Raw genomic sequence first — 17,804 nt, 5'->3', positions numbered from 1 at the left:
CTGTGGGCCTGAAGCTGCCAGTCAAAACATGCTCCCTCTTTGGCTCATGCAAGGCTCACGCCAACCCTCCAGGCAGGCACTGCCACCAGGCCCGCTTAACAGATGAAGAACTTGGGAGTCTTGGAGGTCACGGTCGCAAGCCCTCAGACACAGCCGGGGGGCAGGGGCTGGACCACGCGCCACTGCACTGCCCAGAGGCTCCCTGCCCGGGGTCACACTGCGGTGCCCTGCAGGGCTCTCAGCAGTCAGGGAGGGGCATCCTGGCCTTCCCCCAGAGAAGATGGGGCATTGGTACAGCCTCCCTCAGCAGATCAGACAATGGATAGGGTGGCTGTCATCGCCCAGCCGGCTGGACAGCTTCAAGGGGAAGAGCAGGCCTCAGCCCCACTCACCACTTCATGTCCGGAAATCTGCAAAGTATCCACCCACGTCGTCCCCACCGCCTGCCTGCCAGCCGGCAGAAGGTCTCCCGTGGAGAACCTGGCTCAGATCCCATCCACCACCCGCAAGCTGTGTGACGTGGGACAAGGGGCTCCCTCTCTGGGCCTCCGTTCTGTAGTCTGTGAAATGTGGGTGAGGCCTGTTGGGGGAGAACCATGCGTGCGAGCGGGCCCTGTCTCCCCAGCAGGCCTGCCCGTGCTTCCCTCAGCTGGAAGCTGTTCGAATACCCACGGGCAGACCAGATAGGCCAGGGGTCACAGAGCGTCCACACAGCTGCAGACGATACTGCAGGGAAAGCAATTTACGGCCACACACGGCAGCGTGGCTATCTCTCACCAACTCGGCCAAAGGGATCGGTGTGAAGGATTACGCACGGAGAAGCCCACTGTTTATGGAGTCCTGGAACCGGCAAAACGAATCTGTTCCGCTGGAAGTTGGGAGCGGATACCCTCAGGGTGGCTGTGACTGGAAAGGGGCACAGAGGGGACTTTTAGGGGCTGCTTGGGCTCTGTTTCTCAGTCTAGGGGCCAATTTTGTGAGTCTATTTGGCTTGTGAAAACCCAGCACGCACACATGATGCTGGAGGCAAGAGGGGTTACCCCAAGACGGGACTGCCGTTAGCTGTGGCGTTCCCCGAGGTCTGCTTGTCTTTCTATTAGGTCTCCAAGGGATGGCAGAGAAAGGTCCAGTGGCAAACAACATCCATTCCCTGCCGGCCGCCCTGTAGCCCCCAAGGGCGGTCACTGCGGCCTCCGTGATCAGCCCTGCCCACAGAGGGCTCCTGGCCCCAGGGCTGCACCTGACCCATGAGTGCAGGGCCCCTGAGTGCCTGGAGCTAACTTCAGCCCCTAACGGGCAGGATGGCTGGGGGAACACCTGGCTTCCTTGCCCCCTCGGGGACCTCTGAGGGGTGCTCTGCACCGTCCTTTCAGGTCCCTCCCGCTGGCTTGGGCCCCAGGTCCCCCGTGGTGACTCGCTCGTGAACACGCCCCCTGCTGGTGACTCTCCTCCTTCCCCTGCCTCACACCCTCATTGCGCTTTCTGGGGTCACTCTGCACCCAGATCCTTGCTCCAGGCCACCTTTTGTGTCCACAGATGTCAGGACAAGGGAGACGGGTGGACAGATTAGCCCTATCTGGGAAAGAAGAGGCGGGAAGCCAGCCTCAGATCTAATCAGGGCCCCTGTGTGGCCTGCGGTGAGTCACCGCCTTATCTGAGCTTGTCAGTAGCCCAGGGTGTTGAGAGAGATTTTTGTTTTAGCAGGAACTGGGGCCCAGGACCCAAAGCTAACAGCAGAGAAGCACCCGAAGCCTACATTCTAAAGAGAGCCAGGAGTCAATGGGGGCCAGGCATAGCCTGCAGCTCCAGCCCTGCCCCCAGGGGCCCCTCACGCCCCACCCCACCCGGCTGAATCTGTAGACAGCCAGGAGGACAGGGGTCCACAGTCATCAGGACTGCACACGTTCCTTGCAGGGCATAAGCTGCACTCCCCTCCCCCACAAGGCCAAATTAAAGCCCCCCAAAGCCAAACCCCCAGGAGACTGGGTGAGTCAGCAAGGATATAGGCCCCACTCTCAGTTTGGATCTCATCTCCAGCAAGGGGCTGGCGGCCCTGTGTCCTGGGCCCGCGGGTGCGGGGGAATGGCGAGGGGAGAGAGTGGGCGGGGCAGAGAGCGGCCACAAGGACTGTCCTCGGTGCCCACTGATGGTCACCACAATAAGGGGCCAGGCATAGCTGCCTTGTCAGCTCCCCACCCCAGAGGGTCGCCTGGTGATGAGGGACCACAGCTACAGGGGACACTGCAGGGTGCAGGGAAAGGGTCCAGCTGGGGCCCGGTGCCCCAGGTCAGGGCTCTCCGCAGAGGAGGCCTCTCCCTAACAGCACCTTTGGAAGAATCACATGTGCCCATGAACGTGATGGTGGGGCGGAAAACAAACCAGGGACACCAATGGGCGCTCAGTGCAGCCCAGGAGGCTACAGAGGCCAGCAGAGGAGGCCGGCCTCCTCCCTGCAAATTCCCACCTCCGCACACTGGATGCAGTGAGGGCTGAGGGCAGGGGAAGGCCAGCCACACCCTCCCCACCCTGACCCAGGCCACAGGCCACAGGCCACGTCCAATTCGGGAGGGGACAAGGGCAAGGAGATTTGCAGGGCCTGAACCCAACTCTTCCTAGCTAGTTCCTCTGGGGTCTGCTGGAGGTGGCGATCAGGGGACAGCAGGCCAGCGGAGCCTGGGGGCAGCACAGACGGAAGGAAAAGAACCTTCCAATTTGTTCCCCAGCGAGTGCTGCTGCTCAGTGAGGCAGTGGCAGGGAATTAGGAGGCTGGGCCCTGTGAAAGAACAGGGGCTTCATGGGGGCACAGGGGTATATGTGGAAGAGGCACCAGGCTGTGACCCAGCTGCAGGAGCCCCCCACCCACCCACCCCACAGGCTAAGGGGATCTCTGCCCCCTTGGTGACTTTGCCAGTGGCCACCAACCTCACACATCAGGACCCCCTCCAGAACCCCCCGGGCTGCACACGTGGGCTCAGGCCCACTCAGACCCAGGAAGCTGCACCCGCAGTGACAGCTGGCCCCGGGTCGTGGGGCCCCGTCCAGCTTAGACGGCTGAGCTGGAGAGAGCATGGCGGCGGGGAGCATTACAGACACAGAGGACCTCCCCCAAGTACAAGGACAGAAAGGCCTCATCCAGAGACACAGACGCAGAAGTCCTGAAGGTGCACAAGCCGGACCCAGGCGTCTCTCAGAGAGAAGGCTCACGGAAGCACAGCTCACCCGGGACCACGAGCTTGGCTCGGCCCAGACGCGCAGGCGGTCTGGTCAGCGCGGCAGCAAAGGGGAGGTGACAAGTCATTCCGCCCTCTCTGTGGGGCTGACTAAAGCAGCGTCATCTCGCGGACTGGGGCGGAGAGGAGCTCCTGTAACCTGATGAAGTGGGTCAGTATGGAAATCCCACCTCTGTGGAAGGTTGAAGGCAGGGCTGGACGCGCCCACGCCCAGCATCCCGTCTCACCTGGACCGCGATCGCTCTTCCAGACAGCAGCGTCCCTCAGCACCTCCCGGGCCAGGCCCGTCGCTGTGCCGACGTCGGACAACAGCCCTGGGTCCCCGCCCGGTGGAGCTGAGCCTCTGTGGGCTGTGCAGAGCCCTGCCCTGGGGATCGGAGAGCAGGCCGGCCCCACGCCAGCCCCCCAGCCTGCCTCTCCCTTCCCCACGTGAACACCGCGACCACTGTCTTCAAACTGCTGTCATTTATTCATAACCCATAATTGCAGTAAAATACACATAACATAGAATTTGCTGTCTTAACCACTGTTAAGTGCACAGCTCAGGGGCATCAAGTTCACTCACACTGTTGTGCAGCCATCACCACCATCCACCCCCGGAACTTTCCATCTTCCCAGACTGGCACTCCGTCCTCATTAAACACTGACCCCCCGCCAGGCCCCGGTCCACCATCCTGCCTTCCGTCTCTGCGGATGTGGCCGCTCTAAGGACCTCACATAAGTGGGCTCACACACTGCTTGTCCTTCTGTGATGGGCTCACCTCACTGAGCGTAATGTCCTCAAGGTTCCTCCATGCGGCAGTAGGTGTCAGAACGTCTTCCTTTCTAAGCCCAGAAAAGGCTCATATTCCATTGTATGTTCAGACCAGATTTTGCTTTTCCATTCATCTGTCGATGGACATCCGGGTTGTCCAAGCCAGCTTACTTCAGCCTGTTGTGAAGAACACCGTTGTGAACGCGTGTGCTCGGATGTCACTTCAAGGCCCCACTTCTAATCGCAAAATGGAAACACTTCACGTACGAACAAAAACGTGTCCCCACCGAGGAAAGCACTCCTCTCAAAGTCTGCATTTTCCCCACTTTTTCAGATTTTAAACCAAACAGAAACTCCACGTGGTCAGAGAGAACATAAGTAACTCAATTTCCATCTCTCCCATCTTTATAATCCCTGTGCAGCCCCTGACGATTGCAAATCCACTGTCTAAAACAAGAGTATGTGGTCATACAAGCAGAAGGGTCTCCAAATTCACCTTTAACTACCTGAACACTCCGACAGTCACCAGCTTACCCTCCAAACACCTGCTCACGGCTGCATCCACATGTGCAACTGTATCACGGGCATCTCTGTTAAATTCCGTGCAGGACAGAATGCTTATTAAAAGACACACTGTCAAAATACGCTCACGTGAAGAACCTAGCACCTGCGTTACTAAAATGTAACAGTATCCACAGCAGTCGTTTAGCACAGGGATATGTTTTATCCTTGCCCTGCTGTCAGGATTTCTGGAGCACGGCGATCATAAAAAGCAGACTGCTTTATTATTGATTCAAATCACGTATGGGCGAGGCACCCCATGTTGGCGGTCCCGGGTGGGGTGGGAGCTGTTTCTAACTCCCGCCCTGGGTCCGCACAGTCCTGTCAGGTCTCTGGCTGTGGGGAAGGGTCCTGCTAGCCAGGCTTGGCCCTGGGACTACCACGCAGGCCCTGTGGCTGGAGCCTTGGTCTTGTTTGCCCGGCTCACTGGGCGGGGGGGTTCCCACCTGGGTGACCAGCAAGCCTCCGACCTGAGTGGTAGCTGGGGTGGCCTGGGGGGACGTCTCTGAGGATGAGAACATTTCCGGCTCTGCCCTGTTACCCCAGAAAGACACTAGTCAGGGACCCACTCTCTGTCTCTCATTTTCACAGAGCAGATGGCCAAGAGCCCACCGCTGCGGAGACATGACCCAGCAGCTGAGCCCCGATGCCAGCAGGGAGGCTGTGCCCAGCGGGCAGCCTGGATCCACTCGGGCCTGCTCTGCTGGGCTGATGACCCTAATCCTGAGTGCAGACGGGGCCAGCCGCAAACCCTCCTGCTCACAAAAGGCCTTTGTTCTGCTGCCCTCGCCCCGGCCCCCATCTCGGCCAGGGAGGAAGGAGGCTTCCTGCCCAGCCTCTACCACTGCCAGGCCCTGTGCCGGCCAGCCCTCGTGCCAGGGAAAAGGCTGGGAAGGTCAGACATGGGTTCTGGTGTCACGCCCAAGGGGGCTGCTCCTGATGGCCACACGCCAGCTGCATGAATCTGGGTTTGTCCTTGAACCCCACTTCTTGAACAGAGAGATACTCTAACTCCCAGAGCAGATCTGAGGGCAACAGGGGAGGCCACGGGTCCCCTGCTCCTGGCTGCGTCTCCAAACCCTCTGTCTGAGCCCCACCATCACTGTGTCCCTGATCACACTGAATTCTTACCCGGTAGAACACTTACAGGGGTGTTACCCAGGGGTCCTCGAATATTTTCCCCTCAGGATCCTTTACTAGGGCTGCCAGGTTTAGTACAAAAGTAAAAGTACAGAATATCAAGTTTAATTTGAATTTTAGATACATGACAAACAATTTTTTTTCACAGAAGTATGTACCAAATATTGCCTAGGGCAGACTTGCATTTTATCTGGCAACCCTATCCTTATCCTCTTAAAAATTACTGAGAACCTCAAAGGGCTTTCGTTTGTGGGGTTATAAATACTGAAATTTACTGTATTAGAAACTAAAATGGGAAAATTGCTAAAATAGTTGTTTGTTTTCAACATAATAATTGCTTTTGTGAAGAAGAGCTACATTTTTCAGAACAAAAACATTAGTAAGAAAAATGGCATTGTTTTGCGTTTTTGCAGATCTCTTTAATGTCTGGCTTAACTGAAGATAGCTGGGTTCTCTTATCTGCTTCTGCGTTCAATTTACTAGGACATGTGATTTTGCTTGAATTACGTGAAGTCAATCTGGCCTCACACAGACACTGTAGTCAGCAAGGGGAGGTTTATTCCAACAGCCTTTTCAGATCATTGTGAATAATTTTCTTTGCTCTCACACCAAAACTCAACAAATGATGATTTCCTTTTTTTTTAAATCGAAGTATAGTTGGTTTACAATGGTGTGTTAATTTCAGATGCACAGAAAAGTGATTCAGTTATGAATGTATATATTTTCTCCTGTTCTTTCTCATTATAGGTTATTACAAGATTTTGAGAATACTTCCCTGTGCTGTACTATAGGACCTTGTTATTTCTCTATTTTACACATAGTAGCTTGTATCTCCAAATCCCAAACTCCTAATTTATCCCTCCCCCAACCTCTTCCCCCCCGGTAACTGTAAGTTTGTTTCCCACGTCTGTGAGACTATTTCTGTTTTGTAGATAAGCTCATTTGTGCCATTTTTCCCCACATATAAGTGACATCATACGATGTTTGTCTTTCTCTGTCTGACTTGCTTCACTTAGTATGATCATCTCTAGTCCATTCATGTTGCTGCAAATGGTGTTATTTCATTCTTTTGTGTGGCTGAGTAGTATTCCATTGTGTATACACACACCACAGCTTCTTTATCCAGTCATCTGTCAAGGGACATTTAGGTTGTTCCCATGTCTGGGCTGTTGTAAATAGTGCTGCTATGAACACTGGGGTGCAGGCATCTTTTCAAATTAGTTTTTTCCAGATATGTGCCCGGGAGTGTGAATGGTAATTTCTTAAGCTTCAGTTGCTATGTGGAGTCTGAAAACACATGAAGGAAACTTTCAGTGGCCCACCTCGCACTGTGAATGGCTCTTCTATCCACACGAGATTTTATAGCAACCTGCACTGGTCGTTTGAGAAACATCGGTTTCCCGGTCTTCCTAATGTCTACGTGTTTCACTAAATAGCTACTAAACTTCACATTTGTTAACAGCACTGCTTATCTCATGAGCAAAGTCTTAAAAGTTTGGTCTCCTGGTGCCCGTGGGAGTTTTCCAATATTGTAATTTTCTAGCTCAAATTGTACCATTGCCAACAATCACCACCACTCATTTCCCTCGAAGTGACAGCTCACTTCATTCATTTTCCAGAAAATGTTGGCCAAATGCCCAGGTCTGAGGAACCCGAGACCTGGCTGTTCTTTCCGTAAAGAGGCGGCTATTTGAGCCAGTAAGTCAAGCAGCCACGTGGGTGCTTTTCCCTAGGACAGCCCTGGCAGTCGGGGGCGCCTTCCGTGCACCTCCCAGGCCATCCCACATACTGGGGGAAAGATGTGTACTCACGAGCCACACAACTAAGAAGCGTTGCAGGAAAAAAAATGTGTTACAGCTCGGTTGTGACAACAACCTGGATCCGGGCAAGAGACCAAGCAGCACTCGGAGAGTGAGAGAACTCAGGTTTGTTACACCAGCAGGCCCAAACGAGTTAACACCCCAAGCTCTGGACCCCGTCTGCAGGTTTACACCGGCTTTACTAGGCTGCCAGTTTACACTTTGCAACATCATATGCAAATAAGGTATAACAAAAGTTGACTAATTAGGAACAAGCTTTGTAGAACTGGCCCAATCAGGAGGGAGAGAAATAACCAATCAGGAGTGAGCTCCATGCAAATGAAGTACTACAAATGGACCAATCTGAAGTTAGGGAAATGGGCCAATCAGGAGTGAAGGAAATAACCAATGAGGCGTGAGCTCAGGGAACCAATAGAATTCTAGGTGTAAGTTAGCCATTTCAGAGGCAAAAAGTGAGACAGAGGCTGTGGGCCGGGGAACCGGATGGTGCTGGCAGGAGAGCAGTGGCCCTGCCTGGGGGTCCTGCCGGTCTTTTTATGGGGTTTCCCGTCTCATTACATCCTCACTTTAGCAGGACATAGCGCAAGGCAGCCCTGGTGAAGAATCCAATGACCGCGACGGCAGCTGTGCTGCAGCCCTGCTCCATCCTGGGCCCTCCACCTTTTCCATCATCTGTGCAAATAAATGTCAGCGAGAGAAAACAGCAAATCTTAGGATTCTTAGGAAGACAGTTTGACCTCGTGGGCCTTCTAAGAGGGTGTGCGGACCACACTTTTGAGAACCTCTGTGTTATATACACTTGTTTGTGTCTCCACCACTGGACAGTTGGCTCCAGGAAGGCTGGGTCTCTGTCCATTTCCTCTGCAGCCCCAGCCCCTCCACCAGCATCTGGCACGCGGTCAGTGCTCACTAACATACCCGGGGGGAGGCCGATGTGTCCTTGAGACGCAGGATTGACCACCACGGCTTCTCCTTACTGCCCAGAGGGACCCACGGCCATGACTCTGTGTGTCTATTTCCAGACATTTTCCTGTGGGTTTCCAGGCATGTACACACCCCTATGAAATATGGAATATTCATTCAACACATTCTTACTGAGCACTGACTCTGTGCCCATCACTGCTCCAGGCACTGGGGACCCAGCAGATGACAAGACAGATTCTCTGCTGTCCTCGGGCAGACGGCTTAGTGGGAGCAACCACTGTGGACAAGTACACAGACAGTGCATCCAGTGGTGACACACGGAGTGAGGGGACAAGTGGGAAGAGACAGCACCGGGGGAGGGGGAGTATTTAGTCGAGAGTCAGGCCCCTCTGAGGAGGTAGCATTTAAGCAAGGAACTAAATAAAATGCAGGAGTAAGTCATGTGGATGTTTAGGGACAGAACAGCAAGTGCAAAGGCCCAGAGGTGGGGACACGCCGGCATTCTGTATTAGTCAACAATACACGGGGTTCCAATGAAAAAATGGGCAGAAGACCTTTCTCCAGTGAAGACATACAGATGGCCAGCAGACACTTGAAAAGATGCTCAATATCGCTAATTATCAGAGAAATGCAAATCCAAACCACCATGAGGGATCACCTCATGCCAGTCAGAACGGCCAGCATTAGGAAGTCCACAAGCAATAAACGCTGGGGAGGCTGTGGAGCAAGGGGACCCTCCACACTGCTGGTGGGGATGCAGTCTGGGGCAGCCGTTAAGGAAAACAGTATGGAGATTCCTCAAAAGACTGAAAACAGACTTACCCGAGGGCACGCGGCTGCGCAGGGCGGAGGCAGGAGGGGCCCCAGGGTCTCGGTGCCGAGCGCCCTCTGGCTGCCTCAGGCTAGGAGGGCCCGGAGATCGGGGAGGGGCCGCAGGGGGGCCGGCAGCTCTCAGTCACAGGCCCCCTCTGCCCCTGAGCACACAGACGCTGACTCCCCACAGGCACCCGGGGAGAAAGCGCTTTAATGACCCCATTTCACAGGCGAGGAAGCCGAGTCTCAGGGAGGGCATCTCACACTCGGGGCGACAGGGGCGCGGACTCCAAAACCATGATTTTTTTTCCTCACAGTTTTCAAGAGACTTCTCCATTGAGTGCTGGCATGTTCACATCAGCAGACGAGGGACACGGCTTTTTTTCCAACACCTTCCTTGAGATACAACTCACATGGCACACAGTGCACCTGGCTGAAGTGTGCGACATGGTGGTGTTTAGTGCATTTACCGAGTGTGCAGCCGCCATCGCTCATCATCCCCCAGACGAAACCCCGTGCCCAGCAGTAGTCTCCCCACGTTTCCTCCTGGCCCCCAGCCCCCACTCATCTGCTTTCTGCGTCTACAGAGGTGCCTGTTCTGAACGTACACCACGAACAGAGCCACATCCCATCAGCCTGTGTGTCTGGCTCCTTCCCTGGAGCGGGGCCCTCTCACGGTGCGTCCACGTCGTGGGTGCGGAGGGGCCGCGTGCAGTTCATTTGATTGCCTGTGGATGGGCAGCTGCACTGTGTCCACTTTTTGGCACACGTTGATTTGCACAGAACTGCAAACCACGTCGCCCGTCCACGGCCACACAGAGGCAGAGTGCCTCCCTACTATTGTAAATAAAATAGTCCAGAACTGAGGCCTGAGTGAGAGATTTCACACCACGATGGACAAACGTTTTGTCATTCTTTAGATCTGTTTTATGACCTTTCTGCTGCCCCGGATTTCCAGCAGTAGAGAACACTCTGTAGGGCCCGCCCCCGTGTGCCCTCAAGAGGCTCCCTCAGTCCCCGCCCCCGGGAAGAGTCTGCCCTGGCCCCGAGACCCCACGGCCCAGGGTCCCGTGGGGCCATCAGGAAGGGGTGCTGGCACCGGGCCTGCCGGGGGATCCATCCAATGGCAGATGCCCGGGTGTCCCTGGCCACACTGCCAGCTTCCCCCATGACAGATTTTGGCCTGGGCCCAGGATGCGTTATCTCAGGGTTGATACCTTCCCTATGGAGCCGTCTGGGTGGGGAGGGAGGCTGGGGCCTCCCTAAGGGGGCCACTGTACTGTCCCTACCTGGGGATCTCGCTCAGGCTCAGCCTTCCCTGCCCCCAGGCCTGGAATCCCTCCCATCCAGTAAGGAGTTCTAGGAACAGCCTGCTGGGCTAGAGCTGGGCAAACAGGCCCGGAAGAGCTGGGGACTCTTTCCTACATCTCTGTGGTGTGCAAGGTACAGGGAGGGGCAGGGCGCTCCTCAGAGACCTCCACCCTGGGGGCACCAAGGAGGGAGGTGCACCCCATCCCAGCCTGGCGCTGCCGGGGTTGCGGAGGGGAGGTGGGAGGTAGGGGCTTCCGAAGCCCCCAGGGAGTAGAGGGAGGCGGGAGAGTGCCTGCTCACCAAGGTGCGGCTGTAGGAGGCGGGCAGCCCCAGCCCGAGCCAGCCGGTACCTGGGGGGCAGCCAGGTGTCACTTTAGTCCTCCCACAGTGAGCCCCACAGTCTCACTCCGGTGACTCCACACTCACTTCCCTCTGGTGGCCCCCACGTCTTCACCAGATTTTCTAAACAGTCCAGCCCTGGTGCTGTAGGACCTGGGCAGGACCCCCATCACACGGGGGCCAGGGTGTTGGAGAGAGGAAGGTCACCCCCCCCACCCCAAGGCCTGAAGCTGCCCATGAGGGAGGAAGGGACTTGGAGGCACTGAGATCCAGCCCCACCCGCTCAGGAGGCCGCCCTCCAGGACCAGCCAGTCGTGAGGATGACCAGGGCTGCCGTGTCTAGGGAAGCAAGGACACTGCAGGGAGCCTGTGCCCTTCCCCCTGCCCGGTCGTGCAGCTGTGTCTGCCCGGGGCCACCTTCTTCCAGTGCACTGGGGGCATGCTGAGGTCTGGGATGCTCTGTGAGGCTCGGTCCTGGTCCCGGCTCCCTGGCTCTGCCGGGTGACTGCCACCCCGGCTGGATGCCTCTCCTCACTCTCAGCAGGTGCCCCGCTCCCGGCTCTCTACGTGTCCAGCCACCACGGGGAGCTCCCTGAGCTCGCTTTGTGCCAAGTGCCCTGTGGGGGGGTATTTGCTCGCTGCCCGCGGGCTTCCCAAGCCCTCAGTGGAGCGCACCGTGTTTGCTGCAGCACCTGGCCAGTCGCCCCTGGCACTGGGCTCAGCAGGCAGCGCCCACTCTCCGTCTCAGGCCCAAGAGAGCCGGCGGAGCCCTGCCCTCCAGTTCCTGGGATGGACTCAAGTTCCCACGGGCAGAGAATCTGTCCCTGGGCTGGCATCGTTTTGGGTGGGGGACAGCCGAGGGCTGGCCTTGAGGTTTCCGGGGATTTGGGACCAGAGCCAGCACCAAGACAGCCCCCACCTGCATCCGCAGGCCCCCTAGACACAGATGGGAGGGCGGGGGGCCAGAGGCACCCAGCACTGATTGCCTGCAGGCCTCTGGTGCGCCTGATGGCCAAGTTGCACGTGTCAGGGGCATCGCTTCCCCGCTTTGGAGAAGAGGAGTGGGAACTCAGACAGGAGAGGGCCCTGCCACAAGGGCACACAGCCAGGAGTAGCACAGGCAGGAACACAGCCAGGATCCAGTCTCCTCAGGACTCCTCACGCTGGCCTCAGCCTGCCTGGGCCTGGGCCTGGGCTGCCCGACCGGGCGGGGTCAGGGCAGCAGCTCCCCCGTCAGCAGGTGCGGCTCGAGGTCAAGGCTGTGGGCCCCGGGCTGACGATGCCCCCGGGCCCGAGCGCCCACGGCGTGGCTGTCTCCCTGCGGGGGCGCGTCTGCCAGGCCTGTGCCTGGGCTCCTGCCTCCACTTCCCATGCTGCCTCGCAGGCCGGCCGGGCTGCTCCCACTGGCTCCAGCAGGCAGTGTGAGGCCCCACCTGGGCCCTGCCCCGCTCCAGGGGCCACCTGGCCCAGGAAAGGCCCTCTCCCTCCCCCAGGGCCCCTGGCCCGTTCTGGGGAATATGGTCCACCCTCAGCCCAGACCTGCCCGGGAGGGGAGGGGAGGCGGGAAGCCAGGAACCCACCCGGGCATCCTCTTCCTCGGAATGGCCATGTCTGTTTCTGCCTCTCAAATTGCCACCAGGAGTCTGAAGTCCTGAGTGGCTCCTGGTGCCCGGTGCTGCTCAGCTGGTACGGATGCCCTGCCCCGCCCCCCACCGCGGTGCCCGCCCCCGCCTTCCTCTGTCTCACAGGCCTTGAGTGGGAAGGGCAGAGCCGGCCAGCTCCGCCTCCTGGTTTTTGGGTGGAGGCAGAGGCTGGAGGGCCACAGAGCATCAGGCCTGCCCCTGACCACCCAGTGCATGACCCTGTCAGCCAGGGGCTGTCCCAGGCCAGGGAACAGGGGAGCCAAGGAGCGGGTGGGGCCACCAGGGGCCAATGACCGCTTTCTCTTCCGAACAACAGCAAGGGACGGCTGCCAGACGGGTGCGGACAGCTTGTTCTCACAGCGGGGCCCAAGGCCCCGGGCTGACCAAACCTCTGCTCTGCTGCACCAGACATCCGCTCAGCGACGGCCTGGTCCCCACTCCAGCCTCAATTTTTAATGCTTTGCTAAGAGAGCTGGGACATGGTAGTATCTGGGGGCCTAGGCCCACCGTTTCTGTGGCCGATGAAGCTGGCAGGTGATCTGTCCCCTGCCTCTGGGGGCAGCCCCCAGGCTGGAGGAGAAGGAAGGGGAGGAAAAGCAGTGGGAGGAAGGGTGGGAGGGAGGGGACCTGCTCTACCCCGTGAGTCTAGGCTCACAGCGTCCTGCACGCATGCACGGCACACAGAGGCTCAGAGATGGGACAGACCTGCTTTGCTGCAGCTGCAAGCATCAGAGTTAAGACTAGAAGCCTGGCAGGAACGATTTATAACTGTAGCAACTGTGGCGATGCACTTCTGGGGCATTCATTACGTGCTAGGCATTGTTCGAAGTGCTTTGCACAAGGGCCAACCTACTCACTCCTCACAGCAAGGCTAAGAGGTGGGTCCTGATATGATCTGCATTTTATGGATGAAATTGAGACCAAGGAGGTTGTCACTCATCCCAGGTCAAAGGAAAGTGAACTCCAACCAGCGCTGTCCACGATACCCCAGGGCTTGTCCCTGCTCACGGAGGGTTCCTCCCACACCCGCTGGCGTCTCACCCCGAGCCCCCCGGCTTGGCTGCCAGCAGCTCCTTGGAAGCTCCAGGTGGAAAACAATTGTGGTGTTGGCCCGGGGCTGCTGGAGGGGCCCAGGTTCCCTTCTCTGTGTCCCGCAGAGGCCAAGCAGCCATACTGAGAGACCTAGGAAGGGCCTGGAAGGGGGCGGGGGGGACGGGGACACTCAGGATTCAGAGGCAACGTTGGGGCCCCCCTCCCAGGTGTGGGACAGGGGAGGTGGTCTCCAGGCTGCCTGGGCGGAGACGGCTCCTGGCCTGTTCCCCCTCAGCCTGCAGGGCGCAGACTGCTGAAACACAGATGGAGTGGTTACAGCACACCTACTATATGCCAGCAGGCCCTGGTCTGGGGTCGGTGCTGGGGGCTGGGGATACCCGGTCCCTGACCCCTAAGTGCCCGATTTTTCCCCAAACCCCAGCAATCTCGAGGAATTCACCCGAGGCCACAGATGCTCAGTGATTCACATCCAGGGGACCCAGGCCCTCTGGCCATGCCCTGAACCCACCAGCCACCGCCCCGGGCTGGTCTCCCTGCACTGAGCACCCACCACCTGCTGGGTCCCTCCCACGCCCACCAGACCTCCTGAAGACCCCTCAGGGAGGTGTCGGCTTTCCCTTCTTTTGTTTTAAATGGAAGCACTGGGGCTGGAACCCAGGGCCTCGTGCATGCTACGCACACGCTCTACCACTGAGCCACACCCCCAGCCTCCCCATTTCTGAGAAGTGGCTCTGAATCGGGGAGGAGGCTTATCTGCACGCCTCTAGCTGGAAAAGGCGGAGCCAAGACCCCACCCCAGTTCATCTGACACCAGAGCCCAGAGTCTCCCCCAAACCTTCCCTGGAAACTCCTGGCATTTAGAGTTGTGGGAGGGAACTCTCCTGAGCCAGGCAGAGTGGGGTCAGGGCCCTGGGCACCTCCCCCCGCACTGGGGATGCCTGGGGGCTGGACCTCGGCCGACACCATCCTTTTTCAATGATAAGTTATCTAGCTTAAGCAACACACGGGTGCACTCTCTGAATAATTCTGGTCTGTCCTTTTAACAACAGCACAGTTATCCTTAACAATGTGAGAGGAAGTGAGGGCCACACGATGCCTTCTCTGTGTCCCTGACCCCCGCTGCCAAACATTTTCAGGCCACAGCACAGCGGAGTCAGAATCTAGGTGCTCACTGCGGCGGGGGCAGCTGCCACACCTGTGAAGGGCCCCGAGCTGATATTTTGTTGTGTCTGCTTTTAATGGCTATTCGGTCTCCTCTCTTACAGTTGGACTGTTATTTCTAAAAGCACGTAGGGTTTGCTCTGGGAAGTGGCAAACAAGCTTGATTCATCTTGTCAGTGACTGGATGGTCGAGGATTCTGCCGTGAGCAGAGCTTACAACAAAGGGAATTCATCAGAAGAACAAATTTCACCAAGTACCGCTCGAGATCAAGACACTCTGGGGACCCAAGAGCATCCCCAGAACTGAACTCAGGGACCTGACACACCATGGCTACCAGTCTGGACGGTAGTTTTGTGCCAAGTAGAGCAAGGCTCCACTTCCTCAAGACACTTTACTGCCATCTGCTGGAAAACTATCCTGATAAATACAAATTTACCGCAGTTATTATGTGAACAGCACACTTCAGAGTTGTCTAGTGCACAACTCACACAGCTATCCATGGCAGCCCTGTCTCAGCATCACCTGGATTCCCTCTTTCTCCATCGTGTTTTATCCTCTTCTCCCCTCATTTCACTCCTCCGCACCTTAGAAGGCTTTGACTTTGTGGCAGAAGTAGGACTGCTCTGTAACTCATGAGACAAGGTCCCTTCCCCTCCCACCCCCAAATTCAAAAGTCTAGGTAAGGATTCTGGTCCAGCTTGAGTCACACTGCATCACTAAACCATCTCTGTGGTCAGGGGAAGGGGTGGGTGTCGGGCAGGATGGGCAGGTTTGTGCTGCACAATGCGCCCTGTGACGTCTGAGCATGGTTGGTTTCTTGCACACGTGGACCCTCCCCCCACATCTGCCCCGGGGGGCTCTGCTCACCTTGGGTTTCCAGGGACCCCGACTAACAGATGCCACAGCTCAAAATGTGCTCCTGCCATCACGGCAGCAAAGGGGAGGGCCCTCGAGAATCACCCACTGGCTCAGAAAGCTTCCACCTGGGGGACACATAAGCCACTGAGCTCACGGCTCGTGAAGCAAGTCCGCGGACACATCCGATTTCTGAGGGCAGGGAGCCGCGGCCCTGCTGGGCCGGCCGGGGGGGCTGGACTAGGATGGCCTGAACTGGAACCACATTCTACTCTCTGGGCAGCGGGGGCTGGGCTGGGGGCGGGCAGGGCTTCCAGCCTGGGGCTGAGGGGTAAGAGGCCCTCCAGGAGGGGAGCGGAGTGCCTAAGCAAACGACCGTCTGGGGCAGCAGCCAAGAGTGAGCCAGCGGAGCCGGGGGTGGCGTGTGAGTGAGCACAGTGGACGCCGCCGCCGCCGCAGGAACCAGGGGACCCTCAGGGACCGGAACTCCGGGAAGGGGCACGCACAGCCTGCAGCCCAGGGAGGAGAGCTCGGGTGGCTGGGCCCAGGCTCCGCAGGCAGGTTTTAGCCACAGAGGTGCTTTGTTTCCCCTCTGGTTCTGCGGTGGCTGTGGGTGGGCGGGGGTGCCGGGGCGTCACTGATCACCCACATCCCTGAGAGCTGCTATAGGTGCCCCCCTGAGGCCAGGCCAGCTCCCCCCTCCCAGGAGCACCGAGGTCAGGGGCCCAGCCAAGCCAGGCACCCCCTCCAAAGCCTCGGCCCCCGAAGGCACCTCAGGATCCTTGGAAAGGAGATGCAGGCCTTTAAAAGGACGATGGGCCGGCACGTGATCAAGGACCTCGGGAACCAGATGGGCGGCTGCCGGCCTGTGTTTTCGGCACATTCCTGAGCTCCGAAAGGAGAAATAAAAGTGTTCCCTTGTCTGCGAGCTGAAGAGACAGCAATATTGTGGTGTAACTAGGACCAGATGGGCTCCAGGAATTTCCAAAGGCCTTTTCGCATATTAGACAAAATAGCCTCCCAGCCGCACACCATAACTCTGTCTGGCCGCCTGGGTATCGGTTACTGCGACGTCCAGCGTGCTGAGCGTCCTGGCTGGGGGTCCCAGCAGGGAGGGGCCCTGGCCAGGCCCTGCCCGCTCCCCCTGGCCCAGCGGGAGCGCCCCTGGCCTGTGACCCTTCCCCAGATCTCCAAGGCCAGGGCACAGGCTGACAATCTCACACACAGAGTCAGAAAGGGATGGGAAGTTCCAGAAACCACCCAGCCAGATGCCCCACCCCAGGTCCTCGCTGGCACATCCCCTGGGAGGAGTGGTCATGGTCATGGGGTACCCAAATGGGGCACCTGCAGCCGGCTGGGCCCAGGCTCTGGGACAAGCAGGGGGGCGTATCCTGGCCGGGAGACCCACCCTCCCTGCACCCCCGTTCCCCCTCTGCAGACGCAGTTGTGTGAGAAAGAAGCCGTTTGACACACGCTGGCCGCATGACCTATGCCGTGAACCAGTTGTGTTGCATCGCTGCAGCGATGATGCCCTTTGGGCGGCTCTGGCCCTGAGCACATCCTGCCTCGTTCCTACCTGAACGGGGTCATTTGCTAATGTGCACTGAGCACCTGCCTGCACCAGGGCGTCTTCCCAGGAAAGGGCCAGGGCTCTGGGCACGACTGCCTCGCAGCAGGCCGCACAGCTATCGGAGGAGCCAGGTCTAACCACTGTGCGCACTGCCTCCCGACGGGTCCTCCCTACGCAGCGAGGCCCCCATTCTCCTGGTCTCCATTTCCTGTCTGTGCCACAAGAGGCTGGGGAGCGAGCCAGGAGGATGCATCCCACACTCTGGACCCTAATTCTGCCCTCAGGTGACCCAGAGACTATAGGCAGGCCCACCTCCATCACATGACACAGGCCTCTGTAGAGGGAGGGCCAGCCTCAGAGTGGGTCACCAGCCTAGGCTCACCCGCAGGTCAGTGGCAGAGCAGGTTCAAACCATGGCTGGCCAGCTCCGAAGTCCACATCCTTTCTCCAGAGACACCCCCCCCCACCGGGCCGGGCTCAGGGCTCCTGCTTGCCCTGTCAGCGTGCATTAACCCAACAAGGCGTGCAGAGGAAAGTGCCCGGGATGGTGGCGGAGATGATGCCTGGCCGCTCGGTCCCTACAAGGTGGCCTTAAATAACCGCCCTTCTCAGCTGGGCCCTGACACCAC

This window comes from Camelus bactrianus, chromosome 17, assembly GCF_048773025.1.
Source record: "Camelus bactrianus isolate YW-2024 breed Bactrian camel chromosome 17, ASM4877302v1, whole genome shotgun sequence".
NCBI classification, from domain to species: domain Eukaryota; kingdom Metazoa; phylum Chordata; class Mammalia; order Artiodactyla; family Camelidae; genus Camelus; species Camelus bactrianus.
This window is presented reverse-complemented; position numbering follows the sequence as displayed.